This window comes from Chinchilla lanigera, unplaced genomic scaffold, assembly GCF_000276665.1.
Source record: "Chinchilla lanigera isolate Chin_1 unplaced genomic scaffold, ChiLan1.0 scaffold00030, whole genome shotgun sequence".
NCBI lineage: Eukaryota > Metazoa > Chordata > Mammalia > Rodentia > Chinchillidae > Chinchilla > Chinchilla lanigera.
In genome coordinates, this window is record NW_004955431.1 from 14,946,514 (window position 1) to 14,967,810 (window position 21,297).

The 21,297-nt window shown below is 39.6% G+C and overlaps 1 long non-coding RNA gene across 1 annotated transcript in view; it reads right to left on the minus strand.

Moving 5' to 3' along the window:
• Positions 1 to 8,635: 8,635 nt before the first annotated feature.
• The window catches only part of LOC106148866, a 27,950-nt gene continuing 15,288 nt past the window's right edge, over positions 8,636 to 21,297 (minus strand). Inside the window, exon 3 of the long non-coding RNA XR_001234587.1 lies at positions 8,636 to 9,791. This is a non-coding gene — a long non-coding RNA (uncharacterized LOC106148866). The remainder of the gene's footprint in view (positions 9,792 to 21,297) is intronic.

The window sequence follows — 21,297 nt, forward strand, 5'->3', positions numbered from 1 at the left end:
CTTGGAAGACACAAATGGGCAAAACTGGTGAAGGAATTTTACATTCTCCTGCATCCCAGTTGCAGTATCAATGATGATAATGGCTAATACTTAGTGAGACTTCCACTCCAGATACTGTTCTAACTGCTCTCAGCAAATTACCTTGTTTAATCCTCCAGGGTAGGAGCTATTCACATCCCCATTTTATGGAAGGGGAAATAGGCACACAGAGTTCCAATGAATTGTCCAAAGTCACGCAGAAGCATGTCTCATAGGCTCTTTCCTATACAACACATCTCACATTTAGGTAATTTACAAACAACAGAACTTATTTCTCACAGATCTGGAAGCTGGGAAATCCTCAGATCAAGGCATCAGCTGAGTCACTGTCTAGTACAGCTGTTCTCTGTTTCACAGCAGATGCTTCTAGCTGTGCCCCCTTCCTTCAGTGTCTTTACTAAGATGCCAATCCTGTCACGAGGGCTGTGCCCTCAGGACCCCATCACCTCCCAGTGCCCTGTGGTCTCACACCACCACTTTGTGATTATATTTCCCCCTGGGAATTGTGAGGAGCCACAAACATACACCTGTAGCAGTGTCTGAGATGACACAATAAAAAGTTGGAACAGTTTCTCTTCCCATTTGCCTGGCCACGAAAACAGAAGGGTACAAAATCTCCCAGCCAAGTCTAGCTGGTTGCTTGTATTTATTTGTATGACTATGATGAAGAATGTGTTTTACCTAAATAATTTAAATAATTAGCAAAAATCGAAAAAAGGTCAAATAATGGATCCCCTGCCTAGCATATATGCGGCTCTGGGTTTGATATCCAGGACCTCTCAAAAACACCAAAGAGTAATATTTTATGACGTAAAAATTGAAGTTTACATTTCACTGACCATAAATAAAGTTTTATGGAAATATGGCCACATCCACTGTTTACGCATGGAGGCTTCCAAGTTACAACTGCAGGAGCTAAGGAGCTACGACAGACACCTCAAACCCTCAAACATTCACTGCCCAGCCCCTGCCAGAAAAAGTTTGTAAATCCCTGCTCTAGAGTGCAGACTTGGATGAAGAGCGAGTTCTTCCCTCTTCATGGCAACAACCTGCCCCACTCCAGAATTTAAAAGCACCCCTTCCTAACCTAAGGGACTCCAGACCAAAAGAAAATAAAATCCGCTCTGCCAAACCCAGCTCTACCCTACAAATTATGAGAAATAGATCTCTTATAAATTAAATTTAAAAATAACCTTACATAATGGCCATTTTTCTAGTGTCCATTCATATATCCTTTCACTCGGCAATTCACTGAACATTGTGGGTTGAGCCCCTTGGCGCTGGTTCTTTCTTAGGTAGTTGAAGGAGTGGGAAGTGGATGTTCCCTGTCAATACTATTGATAGCTACTTTTGTTCCTAAATTCTGAGCTCAACAGCCAGGCAGAGATTTTTAATTTGTACAGACCTGAGAACTACACATCTGAGCTCTGTGACTATATGTCAGCCATTCAACCACTGGCCCTGCAAAAAGTGGGGATGCCCTTATCTACCTCCCAGGCTTGTAGGGGCAGCCATTAAAACAGTGCATGCAAAGCTCTGTGCACAAAGTCAGACACGGGAGAAGTTTCCAGAAAGTCGTAGCAGCCATCGTCATCACCATCATGATCCTCACTACTGATCTGCAGAAGCTAACTAGGTCCGCCATGGAGTTGACAAATTTGACACAGATTTCAGAAGTAACCTGTACTATGTTCTCTTTTCTAAACTTTATATTTTTTTAATACTGGGAAGCACTGTTCTATTTCTAATCCATTTTGATATTTGCTATAATCACTAGAGCTAAAATGAGTTGAGTCAAAAATAAACATGAATTTCCCTCACTCTAATGTTCTCTAGGATTTTGAGAAAACACTGAGCACAAATAACACGGATCTTGGTGGTGCCGGGTGACCCGTAGTAGGAAGAGGCCCCTTACAGGAGGGGCCTGAACTCATGGTCTGTACGTCAGATCCTTGGAATGCTGGATTTGGGGCAATAATTGCTTAAAAGGAAAAATTGAGAAGCACAGAGTGTTCAAAAAGAAATTAAATGAAACAGAAAAATACAAATCTCTCACATACATTTTGTGGCTTTGTGAGGTATACAGTCAAGGGCTTAGCAGAAAACCGGGTTAGGGAAGCCGAGCCTGGCCTCTGTTAATCCTATTTTGACCTACAAATTGCTAACATGTTGGGACAAGGTGGGAAATTAGTATTTCTTCAATTTTGCAAACTTGAAGACATTTACAATGCTTCATCACTAAATGATTTGTGTTAAATGCAAAAAAATCAGAAAATATTTTCATACGTTTAAATTAATGAATAGGAATCCCTCCAGCTTTCCCACTCAAGGTGAGCACTGAAGGCTGGTCGGTGTGTACCCCAACCCTTTCTCTAGCCATATGAAGCCGAGATCTCAGAGCATACAACTTCATCTGGCACGGGGTTAGAACAAGGCCAGAGATAGGAGTCACAGTACCTGGGTTTGAAACCAGACTCTGCCACTCACCAGTAACGTGCCTAGGCAAATTCTTCCCTTTTGTGCCTCAGTTTCCCCATTTGTGGAATAGACTTTATTAAAGTAGCCATTTCTGGGGTAGTAGTGAACATTAAATGACTTGTTACATACACAGCACTAAGAACTCTCTCTCTCTCTCCCCCTCATTGCCTCCCTCTCTCAATACATACATTAAATGCATATATAATGTACCTAGACATGTATATTCAATAATATATATATACATATTTGTATTAAATAATATTTCATCAAACTTTTCATAGTATTGAGCAGCCTTTCTTTTTACAGTTTAATTATGAGATATATGACCCATTTTGTCAATATTTTAAGTTGTTACTCATTTCTAAGTATTATAAATAAAAGTCTTCCATTTACATTTTTGCACTTCGATCTTTGGAAACTTGTCCAATTACTTGCTGGGAATCCATCCCTAGACTGAATCAGATGCTATGCTCTTTTTAAAGAATTTTCATATGTAATGCCAAGTTGCTCTCCAAGAAGATGTACTACTTTAAGTTGTCAGCAGCATTTCCCCAAGCCCCTGCCAAGACTATTTTCATTCGTTTTTCTCCACCGGGTTGGAGGGTTTTATTGTTTTATTTTTTATTTTCTTACAGGGAAGGTTAGAAATCTTTCTGTATTGGCCATTTTTATTTTCCCACTGTGAATTTGTGTTAATATATGAATTCATCTTCTCTATATTGGTTTAGAGGAGCTCTTTATATATTAAAGTTTTTTTAGTTTATCAGTCACCTGTTCATCTTATTAAACACCAAAGTGTTCCACACTGCATTTTTCACTATTCACTGTGTGTGTGTGTGTGTGTGTGTGTGTGTGTGTGTGAGTGTGTGTACTATTTCAGTATGACTTTTGTTCTGGGAGTCTCATTTATCAAATCCTTTAATACACACCCCTTGAATCGTGACAATATTCTTTTATGCCAACACACTTACAATTTAATTTTACATTTAAGATTAAATTTACCTCAATTATTTTCCAACTGGAATCTAATATGTGTTTCTCCTCTGGGCTCCATGACTCTATTAATTGCTCATTACTCAAATCAGTAATGTATATATTAAACAAATTGTGTCATTTAATAATTTAATCAATTATTCTCTGCAAAATAATGGATTTCCTCCGCTTGTTACATTGTGAGTAAACATGTCTTTAGAAGTATCAGGGGCTACCACCGTGTACCCAATAGTGACCACGTTTGACACGGTAGAACAGAAGTGAAACAGAAGACCAGGTTTAACAGTTTCTCCCAAGACCATGAAAGATGAGAATCCTCAGCTGTATGTTTCCCCAATTCTGAAAGACTGGTAAGCTCATAAAAGTTCCTAAATCTGATACAGGGAAGCACTGGGACCCACACAGGACAAAGGTAAGGTTTGAGCGCTCATCAATGCCACTTTCTATTTTTAGAGTATCACAGAATTGATTTGTATGCTGTCAAAAAATAAAATTCAAGTTTATAACATAAAATATAAGAAATAGTTAATTACCAGGTGTTTCAGCTGGAAAAAAACAAATTTGCATTCCCTAAGTTGTGTTAATTCTGCTAAACCTCATGCTCCGTTTGTTGGTATTACACAAGACTGCCACTTGTACTGCGCAATATTTGCAAACTCTCATTCTGCTGTTTTTCTCTCAATAGAGTAGTACAGATAGGGAACAGGTTCAAAGTAGCAGGTCAGGTCACCAGCGTCCTCCAGGGTTTCCAGGCTGTGCTCAGAGCCGACTCCAACCCACTGTGAAACATTATACCAGGATTCCTACTGCTGGGCCACCTTTGCTGGAATGGCCAAAGGAGGTGTCAGTGAGAGCTAACAATCTCCCTCCATTCTGCCTCCTCTTTTGCTCCTGAAAGTAGAAAGTCATTCCATTGACATGCGACAGGACTCAGCTTCCAAGATGAGAGAAATGACCCAAGAGGAAACAGCACCAAGTTTACGAGTGAAGAGTTAAGCAACTGTTCTTAAAGTTTCTGAAAGGGTACTGAGAAGCTGCTGAAGAACCCAGTCAGCCATCTCTTTTATTATTAATTTGTTCAAGGCCCCTAAGGACATTATCAGAAACATGAGCTATTTGAATGGTATTCCAGGGTGCAAACTGAAGCCTCCCTCCTTTTCCTGGCTGAAAGCTAGTAAATCTAGCAGTAGAAGAAACAGGAAGGTAGCCTTCTATCTTTATTATGCAGTTATGATTAAAATTTGAGTAAGATATCTTAACTCTCTGGAAAGGACCATGTGCTCCTCATGTTCTTTTTTCTGTGTTATTGACACTCTGAAAGACATCTTTTTTCTTTCAAGAAAAGCAGGAAATATGTGTGCAACACTTTTTAATGAGCCCAAGTTTGTCCTACATACGTAAAAGTTCAGAATAACAACTTCCATTTCCTGTGTGCCTGGCCCTACTAAGATTTTCCATTTGAGGAAAACAAATCACAGAGAGATTAAGTAATTTCTTAAATTGTCAGAGGCAGGATTTGGACCCCGCTTGGTCTTCCTCCAGAGCTCTTACACTTTCCACTACGCAGGGCTGACTTTCTCACACTTGACCCCCAAAATACACCCAACATGTATTTCTCTCTCTCTGCTTCTTGAGCAGGACAGGAGTTAAAAAAAAGAAAAAGAAAGAAAGAAAGAAAGAAAGAAAACTTGGCTGAGTTTTTAAATCTTGAAACAATTTTCACCTGTTAGTTCCATCAGTGTGATTCTTTGGAGTTTCTAGTTGTCCAGAGTCTTTTAGTTCTGTATCCCATCCCTGGAGGACCACAAGCCAGGTTATTTTCTTCATCACTTGGTTAGTGCCTCATTCCCACAGGGCAATCTTCTCTCTACATTCTTGTGACTTTACAGTCTGAGAGTCAAATCTATATAGTGTATTGCCTTTACGTGCAAAGTATGGACTTTAGACCTACTAAAATACGTACTGAAATAGTAAAATTTTTGTCTTGATGGTTACCCAGAGATTGAGTGACCAGATATCTTAATATACTACAAGAGACTTGGATTGAGAAGAATATAAGTCAGCATTCATGAGCTATTCAGAGTGTGCTAAGCACTTGCAATTGGAAACCAGGAGGCATGGCTTTCCACCCTAGGAGTGGCAGTTCTCAAGGTAACCGAGGCAGAAACGATATGCAATAGAAAGGGGATCTTAAAACACGAGGATCCTCCTTAGCAAGTCACTGTGATACTTGAAATATAATCTCTTTGTTTGAAAAGGTCACAAGTACATTAAAAATGTCAACAATGTTCTCTTTCTTTTGTACTTGGAAAGTACTCAAGGTGCTGGCATGGTTAATTTGAGCCTACAGACTCACACCTTTCACATAGCAGGCATTTGGTAAATATTTGCTGGAAAAATGAATGAAGAGTAGTCTATTTTCTGCTACTAATAACACAATACCACAAATCGGTAAGTTTTAAAGTAAAAGGATTTATTTTGGCCATAGTTCTGGTCTAGGTTGAAGGGCAGGGGCTGGAGATGTAGCTCAGGGGCACAGTGCCTGCCTAGGGTGAGGGGCAGTTATCTGGCAATGGTTTTCTCACTGGCAGAGTATAAGGGTGGTGAAGCAAGCAGGTCACATGGTGAGAGACATGGAGTACAAAAGAGATCTAGCCAAATTTGTATTTATAGGGGACTCACTCTTAAGATTACCCAGTAACCCATTAATCACATGAACAGACTCGCCCATTCATGAAGGCATAGCTCTCATCTCTTCTTGAAGGTCCCACTGCTTAGTACCTCATAAAAAGAGATTAAAATTTTAACATAAATTTCAGCAGGACAAACCACGTTCAACCCACAGCAATAACTGAAAACCAATAACTGGAAACCCATTATTCCTTTTATTATTCCAGCTCTGTGATTCATTCATTCACTCACTCATTTATTCATTCATTCAATAAACAGGCACTATACCTAGTTGACAAGTACCACAGAAGATGCTGAGAATCCAACTTAAAAATATGTGCATGCTTTTTATTCTTAAATCACTTGTTTCTTCTACCTAACCATCTGTTTAACCTAGGGCAATGCTTTCCTAGTCCCTATCTCCATATCAAAAAAAAAAAAAAAGAGGAATAATAAATTTTCTCCATTGTCTATAGAGCTATTATAAAAATGTAGTAGAATACTATGATTAGTAAACTGTAAAGAAGTATACTAATATATCATCAGTAAATTATGTATGTTATGTTTTTGAATTTTTCAGCACATTTAACTAAAGAATAGGGGTCAATGGAAGGATCTTTAAATTAAGAAATGCTGACACAGCTGGCCTAGAAGGTGGATGAACTGTTGAGTAAGAAAGGGGTCTGTGAGCACAAAGATTGCCTCTGAGAGCAGCAAGGTCACCACCTTAGCTGTTGAGAGGGGGTAGCAGAAGGTGGCCAGGAACCTTTTGCTCATCCTTCCCCAGTTAGAGCAGGAGCTGTTGGTTTTGCCTAGATGGTTTACAATGATTCTGAAAGGATCTACAGGTTCTTGGCCTGCTGCTGCCAAAAGCTGAAGTTCCCAGAACCTCAGATGGACTTTTCACTGGCCAGAGGGACCGCTGCCCTGGTTGATAATTTTTCCCCTCTACAATGGTTCCTGGATTTCCTCTCTACAGTGGTGCTGGGTCAATGTACTAGCTCACCCTTTGGTGGTACATCTGGGAGCTCTGGTTCTTCAGCCACAGCTGGTCTGGTTTATAGTTGTTATGGTTGATACATTGTGTCAACTTGGGGAATCTAGAAGCTTAACTAAGTGACTCAGCAGTTCCACATCCTGGGGTGAGAAGGACATGCCTTTACCATTCTGGGATGTTGTTCACTGTGTCAATTTGAGAAGTTTAGAAGGTTAACTAACTGACTCAAGAGGGGGCCAGGGCCAGGGCCCTTACTTTGTATTTATCCTGAGCCTGTGCAAGAGGAGGGCATGGAGATTATGTGAGTGCTGCACACCCCTGGGTGGGGGCAGCCTGCTTACAGTATAAGGGAGGAAAACAGGCTTGTTCCTCCTCCTCTCTTGTGCTCTTGCTGCTGTTGCTGTTTTCCAGCACTATGAACTGTTGCCATCTACCATGTGCCACTGTGCCTTGGAGCCAGCTGAGTATGGACTGTGTTATGGTTGATGCACTGTGTCAACTTGAGGAGTCTAGAGGTTTGGCTAAGTGACTCAGCAGTTCTGCATCTGGGGGTAAAAAGGACATGACTTACCCTTCTGGGATGTTGTTAATTGTGTCAATTTGACAAGTTTAGAAGGTTAACTGTGACTCAGCAGGGAGCCAGGGTGCTTACTTTGTATTCATCCTGAGCCCCAAGAGGAAGGCATGCAGATTGTGTGGGTGTAGAGGACCACCCCCACCTCCCCAGAATGGGTAGACTGCATTAAAAAAAGGAATTGAAGAAGGACTGGCTGCTGATTCTTCCAAGGAGCTCCAGTCTTCGCCTTCAGCTTGGTCATCTCCCGGCTTCTGGTGCAGACTGTCTGGCTTCTGCCTGGGACTCTTCAGCCTTCTGGTGTAGCCTCTTCAGCCTTCATTGCAGATTCTTCAGCATTCCATCACAGACCCATCAGCCCCCTGATACAGACTTGCATGAACACAACAGTGAGCTCCAAGCCTGGGACTGGGCTTTCTAATCTCCAGTGTGCAGACACCCTCTGCACACTTCCTCATCCAACTCTGTGACTGACCATTGTAAGCCAAACTTGTAATTTCTTGTACATTTGTATATCTTGTGTTATACCTATTTCTCTAGTAAACCCTGACTGATACAGACTGAAACCTCCACAAACTGTGAGCAAAATAAACCTTTCCTTCCTTACTTTTGGATGTCAGGCATTTTGTCTCAGCAATGAGAGAAAAGTAACCAAGATAATAGTCAGGCCTGAGAGCCATCTACAGCTGTGTCTTCTGGTCTTTGGTAATGTGAGCTTTAGCCTCCTTGTAGGGGTCCACAAACACAGAAGGGCACTGAACTCTTCCTTAACACTGTCAGTTTTGGGGTGTCCACATTCCCCAAGACTATAAATAGGTCAAAGGCCCAGCAACTTGCCGAAAGATAGTATGCTTCTTGTTTGGATAAGCACAACAGTGAAACATGATAAACAGACTTATTGGTCATGTTAAAGATTTCTTGACCTAGGTACAGAGCTCAAATGGAACTTCTGTATAAAGGGTTTTTGCAGTAGAACACTACATGGCACCTGTGTCCATGGAGTATTTCCTGGATTCACAGGTTCATGTTGGATCTGAGAAGGATAGTGCTATCATACTAATGCTTCCTGCAAAGTATGCTAATCTTTTCCCAGGCACTTGGCATCTAATCACAGTGGGGCTCGAGGTTGAGGTCATCGCTATTGGTGTGCAGCTATGCATGGCTCTTCTTTAGCTGCATAATGTGCCCTTACGGATGGCAGCTACTTTCTGCACAGCCCCTGGAGCTATCACAGCTGACCTTCCATGTAGAATAGAAGGAAGTATTCAGTATGTCCACGTCTTCTCTGGGGACTTTCATGGAGGCTGCAAGAATTTCATGCCTTTGAATTCCTTGTAGAGCTCCTGCAGGGTGTCTCTAGTCTCAACACTTGCATTTTTCAAGTAAGTCCATTTCTGTTTGGCCTTTTCTTCATCTGAGTCTGTAGATTTCATGTTATTTTTAAACAAACAAAAAAAACCACAGACATTGAACTTGTCCAAAATGGTGAGGCCTTGGAGAGCGACGCTGTCCTTTCATCAGAAAGGCTCATTGGTCAGCAGGTCTCTGAACTGCTTGACTCTAACGTTTAGCTGCTGGCAGGGCATCATAGGCATGGACATTGGTGGATATACTGACTGCCAGGATGGCAGTGTTGGTGGTAAACAGGGTGAACAGCACCAGGCAGCAAGATTTCTGTATTCCTCTTCCTTGTTCTTGGCAAAGTTTGACTTGATCAGAGCTCTTCCTTCTACTGGTCCCTTTCTTAAGCCATAAAATAATGGTCAGCAAGTCAAAGATTACATCTTCTTCAAGAGTGCAGACAAGACACAGATGAAGGGCAGCAGTGAGACTTCCATGTTAAGGTCAATGATACAAATTTGTTTGTGGGATACTTGTTTTCTTGTCACCCACGAAAGTATACTTGGCACAGTTAATGTATATCTTGTTCTTCCACCGGACAGCAGTGGCAACAGAGACCAACCAGTGTAGAAAAAAGCCAACTGTTGAAAACCCAAAGCCTCTGTATCTTCTGATCATTTCTGGGTTCTGTACCATATCCTGCAGACAGACAGAAGAGGGAGCTTGGCATACCGGGAACTCTTGTCATGAAAACAGAAAAACCTCACTACAGGAGGCAGCATGCAGACTCTCACCAGATGCCTGCTCCAGTTGAGCAAGAGCCCAAACCAAAACAAAAACAAAAACAAAAAACTTGTATGTGAATGTCCATTTTTTATAATCACCTAAAAGTGAAAACAACTGAAATGTCCATCAAATAATAAATGGATTTTTTTAAAAGGAGGACCTCCAAACAATGGATATCATTAGGCTATAAAAGGGTTAAAGAACTTCTGATTCGTGTTCCAATGTGGTGAACCTTGAAAACATTATGCTAAGTTGAAGAAACCATCACAATGTGTTGCATATTTACATCTAAAAATAATTTATCTCCCCTAAAAGAAAAATATGGATATATTCCATTATTTTAAACTATTATGTTTCAAATTCCAAAAAAACTTAGTTAAATGGTACATTTTTTAAACTTTTTATTTATTTATTTATTTATTTTTTGTGGTGCCAGAAATTGAACTCAGGACCTTGAGCTTGCCAGGCAGGTGCTTATGCTGCTGAGCTACATCCCTGGCCCTAAATGGTACATTTAGACAAAAATTTGCAAGTTATATCCTAAAAGCTCTTTTTTGTTAATTAATAAAGAAATCTTATTAACTACAAGAAAAACAGCAGTGTCCAAGAAAAAACTGGGTAGATGCTCAATAAAGGCCACTGGGCTATCTATTCACATCTGTTTTTCTCTTGCACATTGGTGGAGCTGCAGCTGGGAATCAGGAGCCATCTGTCCTAGCCCTCTCACCCCTGGTGGCCTCAGGATTAGCATAGACTGCACTGCTGAGGGGAGTGTGTGTGTCTTACTTTTCCAGTGTAGGTCTTAAAAGCTGTTCTTCTGATTAGGGCTCAGGACCTAAGTGTGTGTGAGCACACCTCCACAGTCCCATCCCTCTGTGGGTTGGTGCTGCTGTCTAGGCATGGAGGGCCTCAGAAGTATCATCCTCCTCCTTCAGCGCTTGCAGGACCATCCTGTTGTGGAGAACGCTCCACAGATACAGGCCAGTCTCATTATCTTCATCCTAACCTTAATTCCTTACCCCTAACTTCTAACCTTAGCCCATAACTCTAACATAAAGGATAAGTGCCAGCACAGCATGCCAGTTAGAAAGAAACTAATAGAAAGCCTCACTCTAAATGGTTTGCACAATTAAGAGAATTTACTGACTCTAGTAACCAAAAATGCCAGAAAAAATATTGCCTCCAGTTATGGTTTGATCTAGTACATAAGCAAATTCACCAAGAATCTGCTTTGTTTCTAGCTCTTTACTTTGCCCCTTTTGGGCTTAAATTCTAAGGCTTACTTCCCTTAAGATTTCCTATGGCTTCTAGCAGCTCTCAAGTCTGTGTTTATCTTCATGGTAGCCCAGAAGGGAAGATAGAGGGCATTTCTGCTCAGCCTTTCCAAGAAAGATCAGCATATTCATTCTCACTGGGCCTCTTTGGGGTCACAGATCTCCTCTGTAACCAATGTTTGCTTTCACTGAATGGAAGACACTGATTGGCTTAGTCAACTCCACTCCAGAGGATGTGATGATCTCCCTGGGACCTCATGCCTCCCCATTGTAAAGTGGTTGGCAGCTGGGAAAAGTACGAGGATTAACAATGAATGTGAAACTAACAAACTGCCCAATTACCTTTGAAGTAAGGGTCAATCCATAACACTGTCACAAGTAAGTAAAAATACTCGGTATTTGGAAAATTTGGAGGCATGAATAGACTTTCTATGGTATATATGAAATTTAGACATGTAAATAGGACTCTAAAAATATAATAATTAACAGAATTATTGAGATAATCTACAATTTTGCTCTACATAATAGCTGCATAGCTTTACATTTTTGATACATTAAAATTGTACCTAATGATAGGTACCTAATGATAGGTACTTTTGAGAGTATAAAATTTTTCCCTGTCTAAATATGATTTAATATAGTACAATAATAAGAATGAGGAAAAGAGATTTAGAGATGGGTGGTGGGAAGGGGAGGGGAATAATGAAGAATCAAGCTATGTTGTGTACATGCACCTACTTCTAAGAAGAAGGTAATGAATGTAAACTTCATATACTGCAAATAAGTACTAATAAATTTTTTTAAATGTCCCTGTTTAAATCTCTTATTCAAATCACTAGCCAGTCAGGCTTGATGATTTATTATTTTTCTAAAAAGATTGTGTTAGTATTCCATTCTATAACAAAATATCTGGGATAATAGATTAACAAAGAAGAAAAGTTTATTTTGGCTCATGGTTCTAGAGGTTTTGGTCCATGGTTGCTTAGCCCTGTTGCCTTTGGGCCTGTGGTAAGGCAATGCATGACGGAGGGAGCACATAGAGAAGGAAGCTGCTCATTTCACTTCCTGAAGCAAAGAAAAGAGACAGTAAGGGTCAGGGGTCCCAATATCCCCTTCAAGGACTTGTCCCAGTGACCTTCTTTCTACTAGGTCCCACATCTTAAAAGTTCCACTGCCTCCCAGTAGCTCCACAGGCTGGAGACCAAGCCTCCAACATATGAGTCTTTGGGGGACATTCAAGATCTAACCAAAAGCAAAGTTAAAATACCTTTTAACTCTGAATGAGGTTGTCTGGATAAAGATGAGTCCCTCATAGGCCACCCTTAGACAAGGATACACCCATGAAATTGGAAAGTCTCAATTCTTAAAATTTTGAGGTAATATAAATAAATCTCCACTGAAGTTATCTCAAAGGTCCTAAGAAAAGTTGTATGCATAGCAATACACAGCAAAACTTGATGAACATAAGACAAACAGGGGGTCTCCCTCATATACCTCTGACATTTGGGTTACATCCAGAACCAGGACAGTTCCATTTAAAATCATACAAAAAACTCATAAAGCACCTCTTCTGTAGGCAGAACTCCTACCCATTGTATTCAATAATGGTTTGAAATATTTTGATTTGGGGTATGAAGATTCACATGGCTAATCATTAGAGACAACCTGGGAGAGTAGATGGACTTGATGAATGGAGCCATCAATGGCATGACAATTTATTGAACTCAGAGAATGTCAGCTCTATTACAAGAAAAACTTTAGACAAAGTTAATTTAACAGAATTTTTTGAGCCAAGAATGATTCACAAATCAGCACTGTGAACAAGAAGAAGTTCAAAGAGCTCCACCTAGCAGCAGAATAGCGGGCTGTCATAGGCTTAATGCAGAAGTAAAGTACAAAAATAACTTGTTAACACCTAGGCATTTGCCTTATTTAGATCTGATCAGAGCAGTTCATTGCTTGTGATTGGCTGAAGTTCAGCTGCTCCTAGTAGGCTGACACCTGTCAATCTGTTCCAAAAAAAAACCATATTTCTAAGTTGGGTTTCAGTTTGTTCATGCACCAAGCTGAACTGTATTTTCTTATGCAGGAACACGAAGTACAAAGACACCCTCAAGCCAATGGCCTCCTGTTTAACGTAACAGTTGTCTGCAAATGAGCTCTTAGACCAAAAATGGGAATTTCAAGGAAAGTCCCCAAAGGTCCCAAATTCCTAAATAGCAAAAGGTGGTCTTTCACTATTGGAGGGAACAGGCTGTTAGGACGATAGGGCTAGCTCTCAAGGATGCTGGGCAGCTGACTGGAGCATGATACCAACATGGCGAGTGGCTTGCACGGTATGTGGGGTGCCTGCAGCCTCCTTGCAGCACATCATGAAGGAGAAGGGGTGCACACCTCTGGGATCTCTATGCCTGCTTCAACTTCAGTGCTTCACTTTCTATTTTATGTCTTAAGTTCATAAGATTTTATTTGAAGGCTTCCCTTTTTTCAAGGTAATGCCAAAACACGTATTACTGCTATCCCTCCAGCACCAAACATGATAGAAAATACGTATAACAGTTCTCAGGAAACCAGACAGGGGAACTGAAACAAAACAAAACCCCTAGAAGACTGAAGGATCAGATGGAAGGGGAAAAAAATAACACAGCTTAGGGTCCGGCAGCAAAGGCAGGCATAGCCCCAACTCTCTGACCCAGCTGGAGGCGGGATTGTGAAGTAAGTTGGTTTAGGCATAAAGAGGCGGGGGAGGAAGAAAACAGTCACCCTGACCAACCCTTCCCCCACCACACTGTCACTATGAGTGGAGTGCAGCAAAGAGCTAAGGGCTACGGCCACCTCTCCTATCAGCACGCTCTGCACATGGTGTCAATACACAGAATCCTTTATTACAGAAAACTCAATTCGTGGGCCAACTGTCCAAGTGAACACAAGTGCACTGGGGGAGAATCTCAGAGAAAATAACATACATGAATAAAGAAATGTCATATAAGAACATAAGAAATATGGTCTACAGACACAGCAGTTGGAAGGTCATCTTTTGAGAGTCCCCAGGAAATTTTCAGGGGAAGAACTAACATTTAAAGAAATTACAGAGAAGAAAACCGAAATCCTTAGATTGAAAGCACCCCAAAAGGGTACAGCAGGGTACACCTTAATACAAAAAAATGAACGAAGACTCCCTGTAGGCATTGCCATTACATTTTGGAATATCAAGGCCAATGAAACATTCCTAAAATCTTCATGAAAGGAAAACAAAAAACCCCCCACAGAATGTGAATTTGTCTGACATGACACTTCATCAGCAGTACTCAGTGCAAGCAGGCAATAATCAGCTTCTGAAATGTGAGGGATGGGGGTTGTTCTAGAACTCTTTACCTGACCAAATATCAATTTCTGAGGGCAAAAATTAAGACTTTTTGGACATGCAAGACCTGAGAAAGTATCCCACCCAATGACAAGAAGATATAGTCTAATAGAAATAAAAATTAATGGGAAGAGAGTACAGTCAGCAAAAAACAAAGGCAAGCATAGAAATTAGCCAAAATTACAGCTGGGGCTAATGAGTATTGAGTGCAAAACTGTGTACAGCCATGTGTCACTTAATGATGGAGACATGTTCTGAACTCTGGATTTTCAGGTGATTTAAGATGTTCAAACCCCGTAGAGTATACTTACACCAATGTAGATGGAATAGCTACTACACACCTAGGTTATATGGTATACAGAGATATATGATATAGTCTATTGCTTACGAAGTCCTGATGAACAAAATAACAGGATTTTAAGTCAAACACAGAAGAAAATGATACAATCAAGAGACTCGCAATCAAGATGTATGAGGCTGCTGCTGGTATGAGATAGTATATGTTTTACAGGAGTACTTTCTAAAATAACAATAAAGGCATGGTATAGTAAATAAATAAACCAGTGACATAGTCCTTTATTGTCAAGTATTATGCACTGTACATGGTCATATGGGCTATAGTTTATACAATGGGCAGGACAGTCAGTGTTTTTATATCAGCATCACCATGAACACATGAGTAATGAACCCATCAATGGACCAGTTTACTGATGAGTACAGCGCCCTGCAATCCACTCACCTTCCACACACCTGAGAATGGCAGTGGGCGCATTTGAGGTCTAAACCATAACATCATTTGATTGCCAAGAAGTGAAAGAGTAAAAGTGAAGAAGAAACTGATGTATTTTAAAGGGCGATCTTCTATCTCCGAGGTGAGCACAATAGTTTCTGCCAATGGCAAGCACACTTCCCACCCCTTCCTCCAGCCCGGGCTACACTTTGATATGCCAATAAGGGCACTTTGATATGCCAATAAGGGGAACCGTACTTTGGTATGCTAACAGTGGGGTTTCACAACTTCTCAGGTTAGATGTTTTACCTGAGGGAGGTGAGCCAAATGGTTAGGGTTCTAAATCTGTTGTTTTTAAATGACTGTCTTTGTTCTGGGGCAAATCTAATAAAGACCTTTGTGACACTATCTTCAGCACCCAGAAGTTATGCGACTCAAGCCTCTCTGAGCCAGGCCAGCCAAACGAACCTTTCTCTGTCTTTCCACAGTGCACTTTGGGTTCTTTACACCATCTGAAAAAGTCTGGTTTCTGTTTTCCACAACAAAAAACAGAGGTTTGAGTTCCAAAATTCCATTCAAGGGCATGCCCCCAGTGATCTAACAATCTCATTTCCTAAAGGTTCCACCCCATTCTCAGTAGCACTGCCCTACTGACAAGGCTTTTAACACATAGAACTTGCAGGAGCACTTATCCAAAGCACAGCAAATATTAGTCAATAATGCAAAGGAATGCAATACTGATACAACTTGAGAAAAAGTGGTTCTCAAGTTCATTTTGCTGAGAGAAATAAGCCAGTCCAAAAAAAACTACACAGTGTTGGCTTCCATGTATATAACACGTTAGAAAAAGTAAACCAGACTTCGGGGAAGATGGTAAAGTGGTAAACAGCAGAGAAACAACCTCTTTCCGATTTGTTGTCCAGATGCTGAAATATAGCATTGTGAGGAAAAGAAGAAGGATGGAGGTAGTCCCTGTGACCCAGCAAGGATCTGAAGAGATAATTGAAGGCCATGGGGAGAACGAAGAGAAGGACCTCAGTGCAGAAGAAGGAGGTGGCACGTGGTAGTTGCTTGCTCCCTGAGCTGTGGCTTGAGATGTGGGAGGGGTGGCTCAACCCTGCAGAGACGTGATGACTACTAGCAGCTCCAGAGCCCTCCACAAAAACATGCCAGTGTAACAGGGCAGTGACATAGTGGACTGCGCTGGCTGGTCACTGGGTTTAGATGTCCCCCAAGAGAAAGCAACTGGCTGGTCACCATCTTGGAGAAGAACCAACTGAGCTCAGAACTCAGAGCAGCTGCGGTTTGCTCCATCTAGTGGCTTTCAGGGTCAAAGTGAAGTGGAGCCAAATTCAAGCCAGGAAGAGGCACATGGTGTGCTGCCAACTGAACAGCATGTGTTCCAGCCTTGCAGCAAGAAACTAGCCTGAACTTTAAGGAACTAAATGTGCAGACTTGCTGGAATTATCTACTGTCTGACTGTAAAACTACTGCTGGGATTAATCAACACAGACCTGGGCTCTGTGTGCCCACTCCGTCTACCCACTCTTTCCATTCTGTGTGACAGCAGAAAAGTGGGCCTTTTTTTCTTTTTTTCCTTGATTTTTCTTGTTTTTATATGAACATGAACATTGTTTCTAGTTTTTTGTTATTTTGTTCTGTTCTTTCTATTTCTTCCTTTCTCTTTCCCTTCTCATCTTCATCAGTTCCCAAAGTTCATGTAATCTTCTATTGTCCTCTAGCCTTGCTTCTAATCTCCTTTTTTACTTCTATTTCTCTATTTTTTCCATAACTCCTTTTAAATTTTCTACACTGAGGGTAAAATTGCCATATTTATGGCATACTTACTGTATACAACTTTCTGGATTATTTTAGATTTTGTGATATAACCACAAATCTAGTTCATACAGTTAAAGTGGCAAATTGATAGTTACCACAGTTTGTCATTTTCTAAGCTGTGTTTGATACTACTATTACTACTGATTGTACTACTTTAGTGAAGGTGATATAATTGTTCTGATCAGTTTTTCTTCCTGGGCTGCCAAGACTGAGATTGCCTGAGGGTCATAAAAAATACTATAGGTCAGTGTCAAAGAATCAGTGGGTAGGCCAAAAAAGCAGCATCTTCAGATCCCCCATAAACTGAAGAGGTAGGATCTTGCAACAGACTCAAAACCCAAAGTTAGCTACACCTGAAAGCCATCTCTAAGAAACAGTCATTTCTAAAGGGTTCGCAATACTAGCAATAAAGCTACCTGCCATAAGCAATTTACAAGCATCAACTCAGGAATTAAACTCAAAAAAAGTAGAAAATTAGATAAAGATGCAACCCCACACTCCCAGCTTGCCAAAGGGAAATGAGGTTAAATAATCAAAAGCCACGCACCTGGACTCCCTAAAGTAGTAACACTGGAGGAAACAAAGCAGATGAATGAGACTCTAGAAAGAATCAAATAAATAATTCCTCAGATAACTATAGAGATGGTGACCATAATAAAGGACATGATTAGAGACTCTGGAGCAGATACAAATAATAAAATATAAAGGCTTAGGAAAATGATGGAAACCATAAATGTCCAGCATAGGAAAGAAATGTAATCCATGAAACAGATACAGATAACCAAGAGATTAAAATTTATATTGAAAACACATGCAGCAGAATGAACCAGATACAGAAGATAGGATTACATTTAGAGACCATGAAAAGAAAGACTTCTTAAAAGTAGCAAGGGACAAGGAAAATTGATTGACTGCTGCCAGATGATGCAAAGAAGAATAACATAAGATTGATTGGAGTCAAAGAAAAAGCAGGAGATAGCACAAATAACATAAAAAACCTGTTCACAGATGTCATAGCAGAAAACTTCCCTAGCAGTGAAAAAGAATTTGATATCTAACAGTAAGTAAGGCATACAGAACTCCAATTAGCCATGACCAAACCAAAACCAAAACAAAAACAAAAACAAAAACAGAAAGCCTACACCAAGGCATTTAAAAGCCGAGATTCCAGAAATTCAACACAAAAACAGAGTGCTGAAAGCTGATAGAGAAAAGAAACATATCGCCTATAAAGGGAAACCCATCAAAATCGCAGCAAAATTCTCCACACAAACCCTCAAGTCAAAGAGAATTTGGAGTGAAGTGTTTCAAGCCCTAAAAGAAAATACCTCCCAACCCAGATTGATATACCCTGCAAAATTATCTTTCAAAATTGATGGAGAAATAAGATAGTTCCATGAAAAAGAACACCTGAAGAAATTCTTGACCATGAAAAACACTCCAAAATGTTCTGAAGGACATTTTAGAAAGAGATAAGAAGGACTACAACTCCATGAAACCCACAGAATGAATCCATGAGGCAAGGCAAGTAATGAAACAGAGGGGGTGGGGGACAAGGGAATTAACAACAGGGAAATAACATGACAAGGATAAGTCAACACATACCAGATATAAACATCAATGTAAATGGTCTCAATTCACCAATCAAAAGAAAGAAACTGGAAGAATGGATCAAAAAGCAAGATCCAACAATAGGCTGCATACAAGAAACACATTTCATTCAAAAAGAAATTCAGAGAGTGAAAGTGAAAGGATGGAAAACAATAATCCATGTGACAGGAACCTAGATAAAAGCAGGGGTAGCTATTTTATTTGCAGACTGTATCAAGCCAAGACTGACTAAGAAAGACAAAGATGGTCACTACATTCATGTAAAGAGAATAATCCAAGAGGAACAGATAACAATCATAAATATATATGCATTAAATATCAGCACATCCAACTAAATAAAACAAATATTAATGGACATGAAAAATCAAATAAGCACTAGCATAATTATAATGGGGGAACCTCAATATCCCACTGTCACAAATAGATCTACTAGATAAAAAATCAACAAAGAAATATAAGAACTGAACCAAACTTTTGAACCCATGTACTTGCTAGATATCTATAGGGTGTTCTACCCCACAACATCAGAATACACATTCTTCTCAGCTGCACATGGAACATTCTCCAAAATAAATGACATACTAGCTCATAGAATGTGCTTCAGTAAATGCAAAGGCATTGAAATTTATCCAGGCATATCATCACATCATAGTGCAATGAAATTGGAAATCAATGGCAAAAGAAGCCACAAGAACTTCATGAACACATGGAAATTAAATAATGCCTTCCTGAACAACCAATGGGCCACAGATGAAATTAAAGAAGAAATCAGATAATTTCTACAATTAAACAATAATGCCAGTATGACAAACTGGAACTGATGGAATGCAATGAAAGTAATCCTAAGAGGGAAACTTATAGTGGTGACTCATCATATCACAAAGAATGCACTCAAATAAACAACCTAATATTGAACAGTAAGCTTCTAGAAAAAGAAGAGTGAGTCAGGCCCAAAGTTCATACAAGCAAGGAAATTACAAAGGTGAGAATAGAAATCAATGCAATTGATTTCTATGAAATCAATTGATTTCTAGGAAAGCAATACAAAGAACGGATAAATCAAAGAGTTGTTTCTTTGAAAGACTAAATAAAACAGATAAACCCTTAACCAACCTTATTCAAAAAAAAAAAGAGAAATGACTCAAATCCATGCAATTTGAAATGAAAAGGGTGAAATCACAACAGATCCTGCAGAAATTCAGATCTTCAATCCCTATTTGAAGAACTTATAATCTAATAAGATGGAAAACAGAAAAAATGGAAAGATTCCTAGATACATATGAAATACCTAAGCTGATTAAAAGATATAAAGATTCTAAATAACCCAGTATCAGTTAACAAAACTGCAGATGTAATTAAAAACCTACCAACAAAGAAAAGCCCAGGTCCTGATGGATTCACTGCTAAATTCTACAAGAAATTTAGAGAAGACCTACTACCACTACTTCTCAAACTCTTTAATGAAATTGAAAGGGAAAGAAGTGCTCCCAAATTCAATCCTGGAGGAAAGTATTACCGTGATATCAAAACAAGAGAAAGAGAACTACAGGCCAATCTCCTTAATGAACATAGACACAAAAATCCTCAGTATGATGTTGGCAAACAAACTACAGAAAACCATCAAGAAGATTATATATCCTAACCAAGTAGGATTCATCCCAGGGATACAAAGATGGTTAAATATACACAAATCAACAAATGTAATAGACTATATTAACAGAGACAAGGACAAAAAACATATGATCGTCTCAAGAGGTGCAGAAAAGGCAATTGACAAAGTCCAATACCTATTTATGATAAAAACTCTACAGAAAATTGGAATAGATGGTCTTTATCTCAATCTGATAAAAGCCATCTATGACAAACCAACAGCCAACATCATACTAAATGGACAAAATCTGAAAACTTTCATTCAGTTAGATTTTCATTCTAAAATCAGAAACAACACAGGTATGTCCACTATCACCACTCTTATTCAATATAGTTTTGGAAATACTAGATATAGATATCTCTCTTCTACTAGCCAGAGAAACTAAACAAGAGAAACAAATAAAAGGAATAACGATAGGAAAGGAAGAACTTAAACTTATCATTATTTATGCATGGCATGATACTCTACATAAAAAACTCCAAGTACTCTACTAGAAGACTTCTAGACCAAACTAAGTATCATAGCTGGATACAAAGTCAACATTCAAATATCAATAGCATTCCTGTATACAAATAACAAACTCACTGAGAGAAAAATTAGGGAAACAACACATCTCACAATAGCACTCAAAATAATGAAATACCTAGGAATCAATCTAAGAAAGGAAATATAAGACCACGTTATTTCGGAAAAATGAAAAGTGTAAATAAGGACAAAAATGTATAATAGATATTGGGAAATGGGAAGAAAATGTTAAAATGAGAAGGGAAATGGAGTGGGGAGGAAGAAAAAAGAGAAGAGAAGGCAAAAATGGAAACAAAGCTTTTATAAATTAGAAGAGGAAGAGGGTTTGAAGGGAGGGAAGGGGAAAAGAAGAAGAAGCAAGGTATATCACGTACAGGTACAAATTTCCTGTGATATATGTTATCATTATATATGTCTAGTATATC